This window comes from Haemaphysalis longicornis, unplaced genomic scaffold, assembly GCF_048455015.1.
Source record: "Haemaphysalis longicornis isolate Haplotype H1 unplaced genomic scaffold, Haemaphysalis longicornis Haplotype H1 scaffold_1, whole genome shotgun sequence".
NCBI classification, from domain to species: domain Eukaryota; kingdom Metazoa; phylum Arthropoda; class Arachnida; order Ixodida; family Ixodidae; genus Haemaphysalis; species Haemaphysalis longicornis.
Window position 1 is genome coordinate 280,976,875 of NW_027526203.1, and position 13,869 is coordinate 280,990,743.

Sequence of the window (13,869 nt, forward strand, 5' to 3'; positions counted from 1 at the left end):
GTGTTCTCGTACTAAATTCAACGTAAATTGATTGGTATAGCAGTTAATTATATGTAACGCTCAAGGTCAGCGTTCTGCTTACAGCGCCATCTCTCAAGGTTTAGAGGCCTCGAGCACCGCGGCTGCTGCGTAGTTGACAGTCATTAGACAGTAGAGGGCGTGGATTTTCCTCCTCAACCAGAAAATGCAGGGACCCTAGTTGACAGGCGCCCATGTAGTGTCCCAGTGTCTTTTGTTGCCAGTTTTTGAGTGCTGGTGACCGACGGAACTTGTTACGGTTGCACCTGTAGCAAAGGAAGGTTTAGCATATGTAAGAAATAAAACAGCTGAGGTGGTGGTATGGTGTTTGGCCATCAACAAACACCTCCCGAAGACACGGTTCCTGCCCGTTCCCAGGCGGGCTTTACGAGCGTCAGCGACGTGAGCGACGTAAGCAGACCCCCGTCCGCTGTGCGACGCCTGTACATTATAAATTGTTGCCTGATTTCGTTCCAATAACCGGATGCGCGTGCCGGTACTGTCGCAGGTGGGCTTAACCCTGCAACGCCGATCTGCTCCAGCCGCAAGCCGCGCGGCCTTGTTTAGAACAAAAACGTCGTAGAAAAAAAAAGAAAGAAAGAAAGAAAAACGTATTGTGCGGATTTGACGAACATCCTATCCTTACAGGTGAGTTTTGTACAACACGCGCGTATTACACTGCACTCTAAAGCATCCATGTGGTTCAGCTTTACTACAATGCACTTGATTGAGCAATCCCTGCAGTCAAGAATGAAATTTCGGCGAATGACAAGAACGTACACGCCATTTGGCTAAAAAATCTGATCTGGGTTATCACACTGCGTGATTCAGAACGACATGCTTGCATCGCGTGACATGTCGAAGGCCGAACTGACGAACTGACAGGACGAAGACCGAACTGTTGAGTCAAATTGTATGCCCGGCTTCGTCATTCGCTGAAATTTGACTGTTAGCTGTGTGGGTTGGTCAATCGAGTTCGATGAAGTGAAGCTAAACCACGGGGTTGACCTTAGTGCAGGGCGATAGTTTGTGAAGTTTTTTTCTTCTAATTTCGAAGTACTCAGTAAGGTGTTCGCCTAACCTTTGCACAGCCATTGGCGCCTCGGTGTGCCCCCTGCCTTATGAGCAAGCAGGCTTGCGTGCGAATTCGACGGCGTGTAGTCGCCTCGCCGAGGGTGGGAGCGAGCCAGACTGCCGGAGAGCGAAATACGGGAGCACGTCCGCGCAGTTACGCAGCAAGCTCAGTAATGCGGGAGACACCGCGACTCCGGAAGTTGCTTCCGGTGTTGCCTCCTTCGCCAGGGCCTGCCAAGCTTCCGGTGGTCCGCGCAACCGCGGCGTTTCTGGTGTCGCCCAGAACGCCTTACTCGCGTAAGCCCTTCCTTCGCTGCCCTCTCGGTGGACCCGTGCCTCTCTTGCCCTCGAAGGCCGCCGAACAAAGCCAGCAGACCAGCCGGAAACGCGAACCCGTACGCAGGCGCGGTCGCGAAAGCAAGGACATATTCCACGGGTTGTGCGCGTCGATAGCGTTCACAACAGCGTTGACAGGGAGCTTGGGTCGTACTCCTAACCTCAACGTTGCCCCGAGTCGGTGATGCTTTGGTCAGTGAGGGCAGACGCGCCTTGCCCACGCTCGCTACTATACTCGGGTACAACTTAAGAACGGCAACGATGATGATGATGATGATTGCTATTGGTTTCCCCTTTGAAGCGGGGTGATGACATGTCATCTTACCAAAAAGGACTAATATGCCTATGTTTTATACTCTTGGTTTATTACTAGCGCTGCTTAGGGCAGGCACTAAAGCTTATTGGCCCGAAATACTTTCTTGTCCCTGTTACAGGTGGTAATTGTCCTAGGCAATATTCCCCTCTCTGCTTTTCGTCCACCAGCATTCTAATATTCTTTTCGTCCCTTCGACAGCCTTGAAGTTAACTTCCTCTCTGATACCCTTAAATCCTAGGGCTTCTGGAAGCCCAATATTCCCTTTATGTAGATTTGGATGGATACCCTCACATTCTAACACTATGTGCCGCATCGTTTCTGTTTCTTTTCCGCAGACCACACATACCCCATCATTTTGTGAATACTTCCCCACAAAACTCTTAGTTCGCAGGCAACCTGGTCTAGCCTCAAAAAGCAAAACACTGCCCTGGGAATTATCGTAGAAATTTTCCTTTCTGATGTTCATTTTCTCAGCCCTGTACATCTCTAACGACGTTTTAGCTTCCATTTTTTCCCTCCATTTATTCGTTTCAATCTGCCTTGCTTCTTTTTTGGTTACCTTGGCTGTTTTGGATTCTCCACTGTTCTTACCGTATTTCATCGTTAGCCTTCTAGTTTTTCTGAACCACAGCGTGTCCACGCTTTTCAAGTATAGGTACCTAAAAACCTTAGCTGCCCACCTTCGTTGATCCATTGCCCTCAACCTCATCTCAAAGCATATTTTACTCTGAGCTTCTCTAACTTCAAACGACGCCCAGCCCATATCTCCCTGAACTGCTTCGTTAGTTGTTTTTCCATGCGCGCCTAAGGCCAAACGTCCTACCGTTCTCTGGTTTACTTCAAGGCCTGATAGAACGTCTGATTTTAAGCAGAGTACAGCATTCGCAAACGTGAGACCCGGAACCATTACTCCTTTCCTTGCCGGAACGGAAGTTGCCGCTGTGCCTCATCACCACAACCGGATGTTACTCCGCGTGGCGCAAGTAGTGCGTTACTGGGAATATTTAGAACATAGGCGAGCCGTTTCCGTGATTTTTTGGACTGAATACGCTTATAAACTACTGCAGCGAGGGAAAACGAACTACGCGAGAAAGGGCTGACGATATCATGCATTCATAGCATTCTCCTTTCAAATCGCGCGCGCCCGTTAACATCCGCGTCCGTCGCTTAGGCGGAGTGATACCGTACATAAGCTATTGCCATTCTTAACTTGTTCCCGAGTATACTAGAGGGTGGGCGAGCAGCCCGCCACGTTGCAACCACGCCTGGCTTCACCGCGAGCCTGGTGTCGGAGTCTCCGGTATATTGTTAAGATGCCGTACGGTAACAGAAACCAAGCCGGCCCGCGACGACGAAAAAAAAAAAAAAAAAAAAAAAAACGGAGCACTATCTTTTTTAATTAGGCTATGAGAGCTCAACCGACTGGGAATGGAAACAACCTATAGAGCGTGCGTATTCGTGAAGTGCAACACAGCTCTCTCACCCAGAGCTTTAGTCTACTAGAGAGGCTGTTTATTGCGGCGGCCCCTATTTTCGCGAGAGAGGCAAAATGTCGGAGGAAAATTTTGAGGCCCTGCTTCTACGGAAGCGCATTAATGTGGATAGAGCTTGTCTGAAAACGAAAATTTCGAATCGGACGCTGCATTTCGCTGATGTTTGACGCCAAATACAAGTGTATCAAAGTAACACTCCAAAAGTAATGCGTTACTTTTCAATGTAAAACTCAGTCACACTGACAAAAAATGAACTACAACGGTAATTTGCTAACTTTTTTGTCCGAGTAATTGTGACAGTTATTCGTTACTTTTTTTTCTGCGGTAACGCGCACAAGTCTGGACGATATCGAAAAGGCACAGAAGCTCTTGAGCGGCGTCCACTACTCCATTATTCGGTACTTGAGAAACGAGTGACCACAAAACTGCCGGTGTTCTTTATTATCCGCTCTTGTCGTACACCGAGCGCTGTGAGGGCCGATCAAAATAAATCCGTTCCCGTACTCGTACATTCATCCATATAAAGCGTTGTTCAATAGCACCCGCCGCGGTGGCTCAGTGGCTAAGGCGTTACGCATCTGAGCACGAGGACGCGGGTTCGATGCCCGGCCGCGGTGGCCGCTTTTCTGATGGAGGCAAAAAGGAAAAACACCCGTGTGTACGAGATTTCAGCGCATGTCAACGTTCCCCAGGTGGTCAAAATTAATACGGAGCCCTCCACTACGGCGCGCTTCATCGCCTGCGTTGCGTTGGCGCGTTAAACCGTACAATCAATCAATACCCCACTGCTGATATGCGGTACTCTGTGGGTATGTAATATGTACTTCGGTAGGCTTTAGAGTACGCACGCGTGATTCAGAGCACGGACATGGGTTTCTTGTGTTTGACTATCAAAGGACTTGCGCTATAAGTAATTGATTGATTCGTTTATCGATTTCTCGGTGCATGCCCCAGAATGCACCGAACGTCTGTAGAAACGGGCGCTGCAGCCGCATACCTTCCTGGTCATAAGGCGTTCTCCAATACACCGCCCGTGCTGACTTTTGGGTATGTATCACTTCATCAGAATGACCGCAGCAACTCTCGGGTCCGCGCCGGAACTTAGGCCCAAAGTTTCGCTTTCTCAGCCTCCAATCAGTACCCGCAGCTTGACGTTCAATGAGTACAATAATGAGCGCTGTTTTCAATGCGTACTGCTTGACGACGTTAGATTGCAAAGAACAACGTCAAGCCTGGCGCCCCATCGTTAGGACACTCGTTACGATGCCTTAGGACACTTACGATGCATGGCAAGCAACGTCGCTCTCTTTTGTACGTCGAGCTGCCGGTACACCGGTTGACGATGTAGACCTGAAAGCAGTAGCGGTCCCAGAAATTGGTTTTGGGGGGGCGGCGAGGCGAATAAAGAATCGCTCTTCTCCTTGCGCCAATTCTGCGGAGGTGGTGATAACCATGGAGGCGTGTGCGCGTATGCAGTGCAACCCGCTGGGATTTAACTTCGCGCAAGTGTAATGCTTAAAAAAAACTAAAAATAAGAAACTTAGGACCTCTTTGGGGGGGGGCGACCGCCCCCTCCCCCCCCCCCCCTTGGGACCGCCACTGCCTGAAAGCGTGACCTACGTCGGGCCGTCGCATGCACACGTCGCCCACCCCTCCCTCTGCGGCGCATCAACGTTTGCTCAAGCGAATTAAAAACCGTCAATTCCGGGGGGCTTTATAAATGAGGCTTCACAAACGAGGCTTCAAGAATGAGTCTTAACGGAGTGAATGAGTTAATGCGAAATCGACCTAGGTAGGCTAAAGTTCTTTCCACAAAACCAAGCGGGTAAGGCAGAACAATAAGGCGCTTATTGGGTAGAAGCGTTCGGTCTGAGCACAGGAATCAAAAGACAAATGCCCGGCAGGATTCCTCCTGCATTAGGCACCATTCCGACATTGTCTTAAAATCCACCCAAGGGCTTCGCGGGAGCCCTGCAGAGCTCGAAATGTGCGAGGAAATAAATTGATCAGACCTTTATGTTCCCCGCGGACCTGTTTTGTTGTCTCATCGAGGAATCGCCGTTACAGCAATGCTCTAAACAACCAGTGTCCCTTTAACTGCGACTTCCCCCTCCCTCACTCACAAATTCGTTCGCAGACGCACAAATACACGAGCGCACAAACACTCGCCATGAACGCATTGTTTTTATCTTTTGTCAACCAATTCGATGTAAGCTAGTACCATTAGAGTTGCATTCTCAAATATGAAAAATTATGGCAAATTGCTAGAGAATTGTGTTGCGTATACGCGAAACGTTCTCAATTCGCGTCGACATATGCTCAACACTTTTCCCCAGATTGTTTCTCGCCAATAAGTTAGCAGTTAGCATCGTGATTGGAGTTTGTCTGAGCGCCATGAGTTACTCCAATACAGATCCATCCAAGCAAGTTACGCGCTCATCCCCCAGCATGCAGTGCGTCCCAGAAACCGCAGCGTCCACAGCAACTCGCGGCGCTGACGACGGTGTCTACAGCAGCGCCACGCCCACTTAATCGGAGCGATTTCGAATTACGCGCTCATCCACCAGCGCGCAGGGCGTCTGATCTACACCAATACAATTCGATTCAAAAGCAAATTGAACTAGGAGCTTGACGACTACGATCCCGCCAACCAACGAACAAGTCAACTACGAATTGTGGCACGACTGGCCTCAAAACGTTTCACGTTAAAACACCTTCTTTTCCTTCGCAGCAAACTACGTCCGAATACAGCCGGCCCCGGTGCTTGGCCTGTGCGTTCTTGCCACGTATTGTCCGATGCTTGCAAATCTTTGCCGGAACGCTGCCAGACAGTGCTCCAGCGAATATCCGTGACACGACATCCCATCGCTTGCGCTCGCTTCTTTCCTCTTAGCTTCGCGCGAACTGTCATTTCTCTCAAGAACGCACGTTTCTCCTGCGGCCGTGTCACCCGCCGCGGTGGCTCAGTGGCCGAGGCTGCGTGCTGCTCGGCACGCAAACGGCCGTGCTTCTGATGGAGGCGAACAAACGAAAACGCCTGCGTGTCGACTTTTCGGCACACGTTGGACACCCCCCCGGACGGTCGAAATTAATCCCCAACGCATGCCGCATAGCCCAGGTGCAGCTTCAAAGCGCAATTCCTTTTTTTTTTCCTGTGTGGCCGAGTCCGTAGCACATTCAAGCCTTTAGGGTACGCTGAGGATTTTCCGGCCATATGAGGATGATAAAGACCGCGATTTTTCCACAGACGCATCCGTTGTCAAAATACTCGCGATTCGTCCAGAACTGTGCTGCCTTCTTACAAAGCGTATACGTAATCGTTGTTTAGAACAACGGCTCTGGCGTTTTTCGCGTCACTAGCAGCCAGCGAAATTTCCCACTACATGCGTACACAGCACATTACGTGCGCGCGTCCCACGTTTCATTCACCCGCCACGCACGATGCAGTCGGGAGGCTCCGTGAAGGACCACATTCGTGAACTACACAACGGTGGCGCCATTGTTCTGCCAAGCATTGTCTTAAAAGAAGCAGCAGCTTGTTTCTTTTAGCGCGTTTTGAGAAAATCAGATAACTATAATGCCATACAAACAGTTACGGGCATGATGCTATTCTCCATATGAATTTAGTCCGTTGCGTAGTTTAACACCATATCGAGCTTCGAGTGATAAATAAAACACGTTTAATCCACACCAGCGGCGAATTAAAACGCAGACGCAGCGGTGCTCTGGCTTTGTCGGCGATTCAGCGGCGCATTCATGAGAGAGAGAGAGAGAGAGAGAGAGAGAGAGAGAGAGAGAGAGAGAGAGAGAGAGAGAGAGAGAGAGAGAGAGAGAGAGAGAGAGAGAGAGAGAGAGAATAACCATCTTGCGAGCTCATCGGTCCAAGTGACACATTGCGCCATGTACGGGCACGTTTGCACATTATCCACGTGCTTCTGTACTCTCTGGACAGCACGTTTGTGGAGCTGATTTCGAATCCCGTAGCTTCGGTTCTTTTTTGTTTGTTTACCGGATAGGAAAGGCATCCACAATTAAAAACAGCAACAATATACTTGAAAGAGGATATTTTTTCACACGTGTAATCTGTACATGACACGTCTTTGTGCATTATAAATGGGATTTCGGGTAGTTTTATTCCGTTCAGGTCGGTTACAGCTAATATTTTTGCACGTTTTTGTGGTTTTCCCTCTTTTAGGACAGCTTCCGTCACTTTCGTTGAATTTTGTTTTACATTAACGAGGTGCGGTACGTGCTGGCTTGGCTCTGGTTCACATCTTTTAGTGTGTCAGCCCTATGCGCCTACTTCTGCCTGTTTCGCTGGAAATTCATGAGGCCTATGAAGCCACCCGTATGTTCCAGTTTGAAATACACACTTGCGCGAGGGTTTTTACGCAGCAGGTGCAAGCGGGACGCGAGCATTCGAAGGTTCGTCGTTAGGCCTAACGACACGCTTCGAGGTAGTATTACGTCGTCAAGCGGTACCCGCAGCTCGACGTACAGTCAGTATGACGCTGATTCCACTACAGGGTTACCTAACGTTAAGCCCAAATAAGGGACGTTATTCATAACGTCACACTTTGGGGTACAACGCCGTCAACCGATGCCCATTGACTAAAGTACTCATTGTATACGTCAAGCTGCGTGTACCAATTCACTACGTTAGCCCTCAAAACAAAACGTTAAGCCTGGACGGATGCATACCCCACAGTTACTGATTTTGGCATAGCAAAACGATACATACCCGCAGAGATGTATTGGATAGCGCTTTACAAGTTTGTAAGCTTTTTAAGCTTTCTAATGTTAAATAGGAAATCCTGAAATCAACCACCCAATCATAGCGCAAGCACTAGAAGTGTCGACCATATCAATCTGTGCTATTACTCTGAATACTAGGCATCCACGATTGACTGCGGACTGCCTTCGGACCGGAAGTCCCATAGGGATACAGGGGCGGGAAAATTGAGCTCCGGATTTCGCCTCGGGCAGTTCGCGGACGGTCCAGGAGTAATAATCGAAGAGGCCCACTGTATGCGTACTCTGAAGCGTACCCAGAAAGCAGCACGTATACACTCTGCGGAGTATTGGAACATGCTTTACAATATATTAATATTTTTATTTTTCTTAGAGGAACAAAATACATGACGGGTCAGCCCAAGCCAGACAGGCTTGTCGGGCTGTACTCGGCAGCCAGTGTCAGGGCACTATAAAATACTGCAGGGGTAAAAGAAAAAAGAAAAGAAAAGAAAAGGGAGAGGAAAAAGAAACGGTAGTACAATGAAACCAAAAGGAAAAAAAAATCAAGGAAGTAAGCAATATGTGATGCATACATACAATATGGCACAGGGTTACGCAACTTCAGAGAAGTTTTTTCTTAAATACATTTTCACAGCGCTTTTAGATGAAATGGAGTAAATAGCAGTGGGCATAGAATTAAATATATCGGGAACATAATAATTGCGTACAAAACGTCCAAATCGCGTATAACATCGGGGCGTGATAAACAAAGGATGACGTCTCAGTGGTCTTGTAGAAAAAGCAGAAATGTATGCTGCTTTCGCATAACATTCCGACGTTGGCGCGACCTCAAACTATCATTGTTTTTATATGAATGGGGTTCTTTTGCGCGTTTTAAGTTCGTTTCTAGTGGTATTTACTTCGGTTAGGGTGGTTTTGTGTGCTTTAGGAGGCTTTCTGCTGTGCATATAACCCGTATAGCTAGCCCAGGTAATGGCTGGTCGTGTTAGCTATGGTGGACATTCACGCGTCAATTACCCGTCAGCGTAGACAGCCTCCTAAAGGGCTATCCCAGCTCTTGACCTAAAGGAGCATTCGATATTTTTTTTTTTCAGTTCCACCATCCTTTTCTTCAAACTTAATCAAACCGGCTATGGCCCTATTGTTTGCTTATACATTTGCGAATTCCTCACCCTCCCTTATGCCACGGGTCGGCAACATTTTGAGGTGGAGGAACGAGTTGCATGAAGCCGACACGGCTGAGGGCCGGACGGCAAATCGGATGGAAGGGGGCCTTTGAAGGCAAAGAGAAAAAATCCAGCGAATTGCCAACATCATTTGACAATAACTGACAATAACCTGGCTAAGCGTGAAGAAGGGGGACAATACCGCCAACTGGAAGCATACAATTCTCTGTCCCTGTCTCCCGTACCCCTAGCCCCATTTGAGGTCAAATCGGGCTTCAGATAGGAAGTGACAGGGAGAGGGGTTCTGACGACGTGCTGGGGGCCGCATCATACTGCCCCGCGGGTTGCCGATTCCGGCCTTAGGCCATCCACAAAGTATGGGATCTCACCTCGTCGGATCTCCTATCGACTAGCGAATGACCACTGTCGCTACTGCTGCCCGAACTACACTCGCCCGCTCTACCAAGGGGCTATATAGGTTGTCTGATTACACGTTTTGCTGGGCCCCTTGGGTGGAAAAGAGAAAACCGATCGGCAACGCAGGGCGGCCAGTTCTCCTGCTGCCGATAAGTTTTTCCTTATTGTCGGTGTCTCATCCCGACAACGGGACAGCGTCCACTTCTCACCATTACCTGCCGTCCGACGTGCAGTTAGGCGCACGAAGAATAACTATAGCGGTGTTGTATGTATGTATGTATGTATGTATGTATGTATGTATGTATGTATGTATGTATGTATGTATGTATGTGTGTGTATGTATGTATGTATGCATGTATGTATGTATGCCCTAATGTATGTATGTATGTATGTATGTATGTATGTATGTATGTATGTATGTATGTATGTATGTATGTATGTATGTATGTGTATGTATGTATGTGTATGTATGTGTGTGTGTATGTATGTATGTATGCATGCATGTATGTGTGTACGTATGCATTATGCATGCATGTATGTACGTATGCATGTATACTATCCATGTCTGCACAAGGTTTGTAGCTGCTGGCAATAATTACTCGAAAATGGCAAAATAAACATCGAAATGTAGAACAGCAAGTTGAGTGAATGGGCCGGTCATTTTGCCATCTTTTTTTACTCCTGGGCTCTCTTTGAGGGCAAAGCAAAACTTGAAATTCGGATTATTGATTTCTACAATGGCGTTACTGGTCGGCTGCACAGACGCCCTTCCCTGATTATCGAAAAGGGGATTGGTTGAGTACTACTTTCCAAGAACACAATGTCTCAAATTCTATCCTGTTGCGATGTATGAGTTCACACCGCAGAATAATTTTGAACAGCACACACCAGAAATACGAAATGTACGAATCTGGTCGCCCAACCGAGCCAAGTCTTAGCCGGACTTTAATGACACACCGCGTTCAGCTGAGCTTTCAATTTTTTTATTCGTGTTAAGTACTCTGTAGAGAGCAAAACGGCGTTTTTTTTTTCTTGGGAGCGTAAGTCTCTTGAGATTCTACCTTGCATTCTGCAGAAAGCTATGTCTATAACTGGAAAAATCCGCGTGGCTATGCTAATAAAAGATGGATCTGGTACAAAGGGTGCATTATAAAAAATAAAGGCGGGCATTCACAGATAAGCAGCAGCTACAACAACACGACTCCTGTTTTATTCATGCCAGTGGGTATCTTACATAAATGTCTTATCCGATGCTAATAGACAACTCCATACAGCGCACCCATGAATGTTACTGTGCAACAGTCACCAGGTGAGTTAACCTTTTAATCGCATATTAACGTGGGTGGCAGTTTCGTTATAACTGAAACCCTTCTTTCGGTTAGAAGCACAACACATTTGTTATAATTATTTCAGTAGTGTTCTCCGACAATACCGTGCCCCTGAAACTATGTTCTTGTTGAAAGATGCGTGCATAGTAGGATACCCAATGGGATCATAACAAACGTCGAGCGCCCTCTGACGATCGGCGTGTGAGTTCACGCTAGTAGACAGAGCGCAACGTAAACGCGCTACATCGCGTATTTTTGAAACGGCGGGAAAAGTGTCCGTTTCATCAGCAGACTTGTCCGAAGCCTCGTGTTCGGTCGCTCATCTCCTGGCGCTGTTCGCTTACGCGTAAAACGCACAACGAAAAGGAGCGATAAAATGCGCGACAAGCGACAAGGGCACCGGGAAGACTTCTTTTAAAAAGAGTCTCGACAAATTTCCCGGGGGCTTGGCGCCGTTGTCACTTCTCGTGAGCTTCAGCCCCTCCTCCGGTGCGTTGTGGACGGTGGAAACCTGAACGCACCGCGGGCCGATAAATGCGGCGGCCCATGCGTCTTTCAAAAGGAGTCGCACCATTCCCCCTTGGCGGCCCACCGTGGACCGGCAAACGTGAGCGGCACGAGAGAGGGGAGGACGCCCTCCCCTGCGACCTTCCAAGGCCGCCGGCCCTGCAGAGCTGCTACAGAAACGCCGCTCCAACTAACCGAAAGCAAACATGCGCAGTGGAGGAGCGAGCTGCAGCTCAGTGGGGGAGGAGAGGGTGCAGATGATGCGCGATAAAAACAAAGCAGCTCAGCTCGCCAGACCAATCGCATTTACGGCTAAGCTGCAGCAACAGCCACATGTTTTAGCTATGCAAGTACGTTTCCTACAGGTACGTCTGCTATGGTGCTAATAGACAACTCAGTACAACAAGTCTATGAATGTTACTGCAAAACATTCGTAGACGTGTTGCTTGACGCCTTCTGTTTCATGCAAGCGCAGGTTACCGGCGTGCGAAATCGATTATGACAATAGTTTGAATTACAGTTGCTTTCGGATTACGAATGCAGGGATATTGACTGCGAAATATGTTTTTTTTTCTTTTACAATACGTGCCTGTCACTTTAAACACCGCGGAATGACAATTCACGCTGACGCAATTGTCTTACACACGTCAATCACACCGACCGAATGCCTCGGCTCTACACATGGCAAGCAGACTTAACGTGTCATCTGAATTTATAATGGACAAGGTCGCGTACATCGCAAGCAACGAAGCTTACCTGGGTACGGATGTAAGTCACTAGTAGGAAATCACACGCCTGGTTTGGCACGCTGTTACTTACCGACTGCGGAAGTGTGGACGTGAGTTGAGATTACAGTCTCAAGGGCTGGTGGTATCCCACAAACGGGCGAATGTTCTCGGTGGCAGACACAGTTCTGTTCTGGACACACACAGTCGCTACAACACCCGACCACGCCGAAAGTTGCAGCACCAAAAGGAGAACCGAAAAAGCGCGCGCGTGCCCGCACTTTGAAAGAGGCGCCGCGTTGAGTCACGTAGTAGCCTCGCGGGGATGCCCGGCGGAGAAGCGGGAACTTTTACGGTCAGAATCGCGGCGCACAATCACAGCGATTAGCCGCCGACCGGAGCAACGGGGCCACAATCGGCGTCCACGAGAGCGCCGCTTCTCCGCAAAGCAGCGGCCGATTTCACGCCGCGCGCGATCGCACGTGGCACATCGCGACAGCTGCACCGTGACGCACGTTGCGCCGCTGCTACAACAAACCGGGGCCGGCGGGCGTGCACACGGAGTGGCGGCGAAGATTTTGGCGATGGATCAGCCGCGGCGGCGCGTCAAGGAGTCAAGTCGCAGCCAGTAGAGCGCGCCCAGCAGCCGTCGGCGGCGGCGTTGACAAGGGGTGTGCAAAGCAGCGACCGCAGATAGGCGCCGTGAAGCGAGCACTAGGACGCGCACCGCTTCTGCCATTGCCGACGCGATGCCCTCTCCCGATCTGCCAGGCGGCGGGAGAGGAGGCCGGACAGGGGAAGAGAGGCAGTGACGTCTCCCCTCGGAGGGGAACAAGTCACCCGGGGAGAGCGAGAGAACGCGGCGAAAGGAGGAGTCGCAACGAGGGAGCCGTAAACCGAGAGGAGAGGAGTCGGCGGAGAAGAGATCGCACCGGCGAGGAAACAAGAGCACAAGAGGAGCAAAAAGAGAGATGTACTTTACCACTCCCCACGTTATCGAGGAGTAAAGGTGGAGGAGGCGCCGCGCGGCTTGGCTGGTGTGGCGAGGCGTGGAGTTCTCCGAGGGAGGAAGGTGCGTGCAACTTTGGGATAAAGCCGATGGCCGAAAATGGGAAGACGTGGCGCCATCTGTTAGCGGACAAGAGAAGTTTCGCCAGCCAGACGCGACAGCGGTGGTGGTTAATTGACTCGGAGGGGCGCTACGGTTCGGTTTCTGTTTGATCGCACTGCGCTTTGTGTGTGTTCGTTTCGGTGCAGGCTTGTGGACGGGAAGGGGAGGTTTGCGTGTCCGTGTGTTGCCGTGGGGGAGTGGCTTTCTATTGATCGGCCGCTCTCATCTCGCTTTCGTGCCAAAAAGTCGCTGTTGAGTGGCCGCTAAAACACGGGTTCCGTACGCTGCGCGGGGCCAGCTTTTATTGCGCTCTGATCTGGGGATTCCCGTCGCGCATCGTGTAGCGTGGGAGCGCGTGCTAGTGCGCGCGGCGACGCTCTTTCTAAATGGAACCGTCGTAACCGCGCGGTAGCCGGTGCGGGTGGCCGCTAATCCGGGCGTCTGTTGTTGCAGCCACGACGACGAAAATGGAAGGGTAGAATGAATCCTGCTGACGGATCACGTTAAGCCAGCAATTATTCCGGCGAACTGGATGGCAATGAATTAAGCCATTCTTTTCCTTATTGACGAATTTCGGAGCAGTAAGCAGGGGATATAGATATTTGGAGATCGTCTCTTTTCCC

At 49.7% G+C, this 13,869-nt stretch overlaps 1 protein-coding gene across 2 annotated transcripts in view; it reads right to left on the reverse strand.

The window, feature by feature from the left end:
- The window catches only part of Tna (Zinc finger MIZ domain-containing protein tonalli), a 333,903-nt gene extending 321,050 nt beyond the window's left edge, over positions 1 to 12,853 (reverse strand). For both annotated transcript variants that reach the window (XM_077678781.1, XM_077678789.1), the window contains exon 1: positions 12,230 to 12,853. The gene's annotated coding sequence lies outside the window, so the exon portion shown is untranslated. The remainder of the gene's footprint in view (positions 1 to 12,229) is intronic.
- Between the last annotated feature and the right edge of the window lie 1,016 nt (positions 12,854 to 13,869).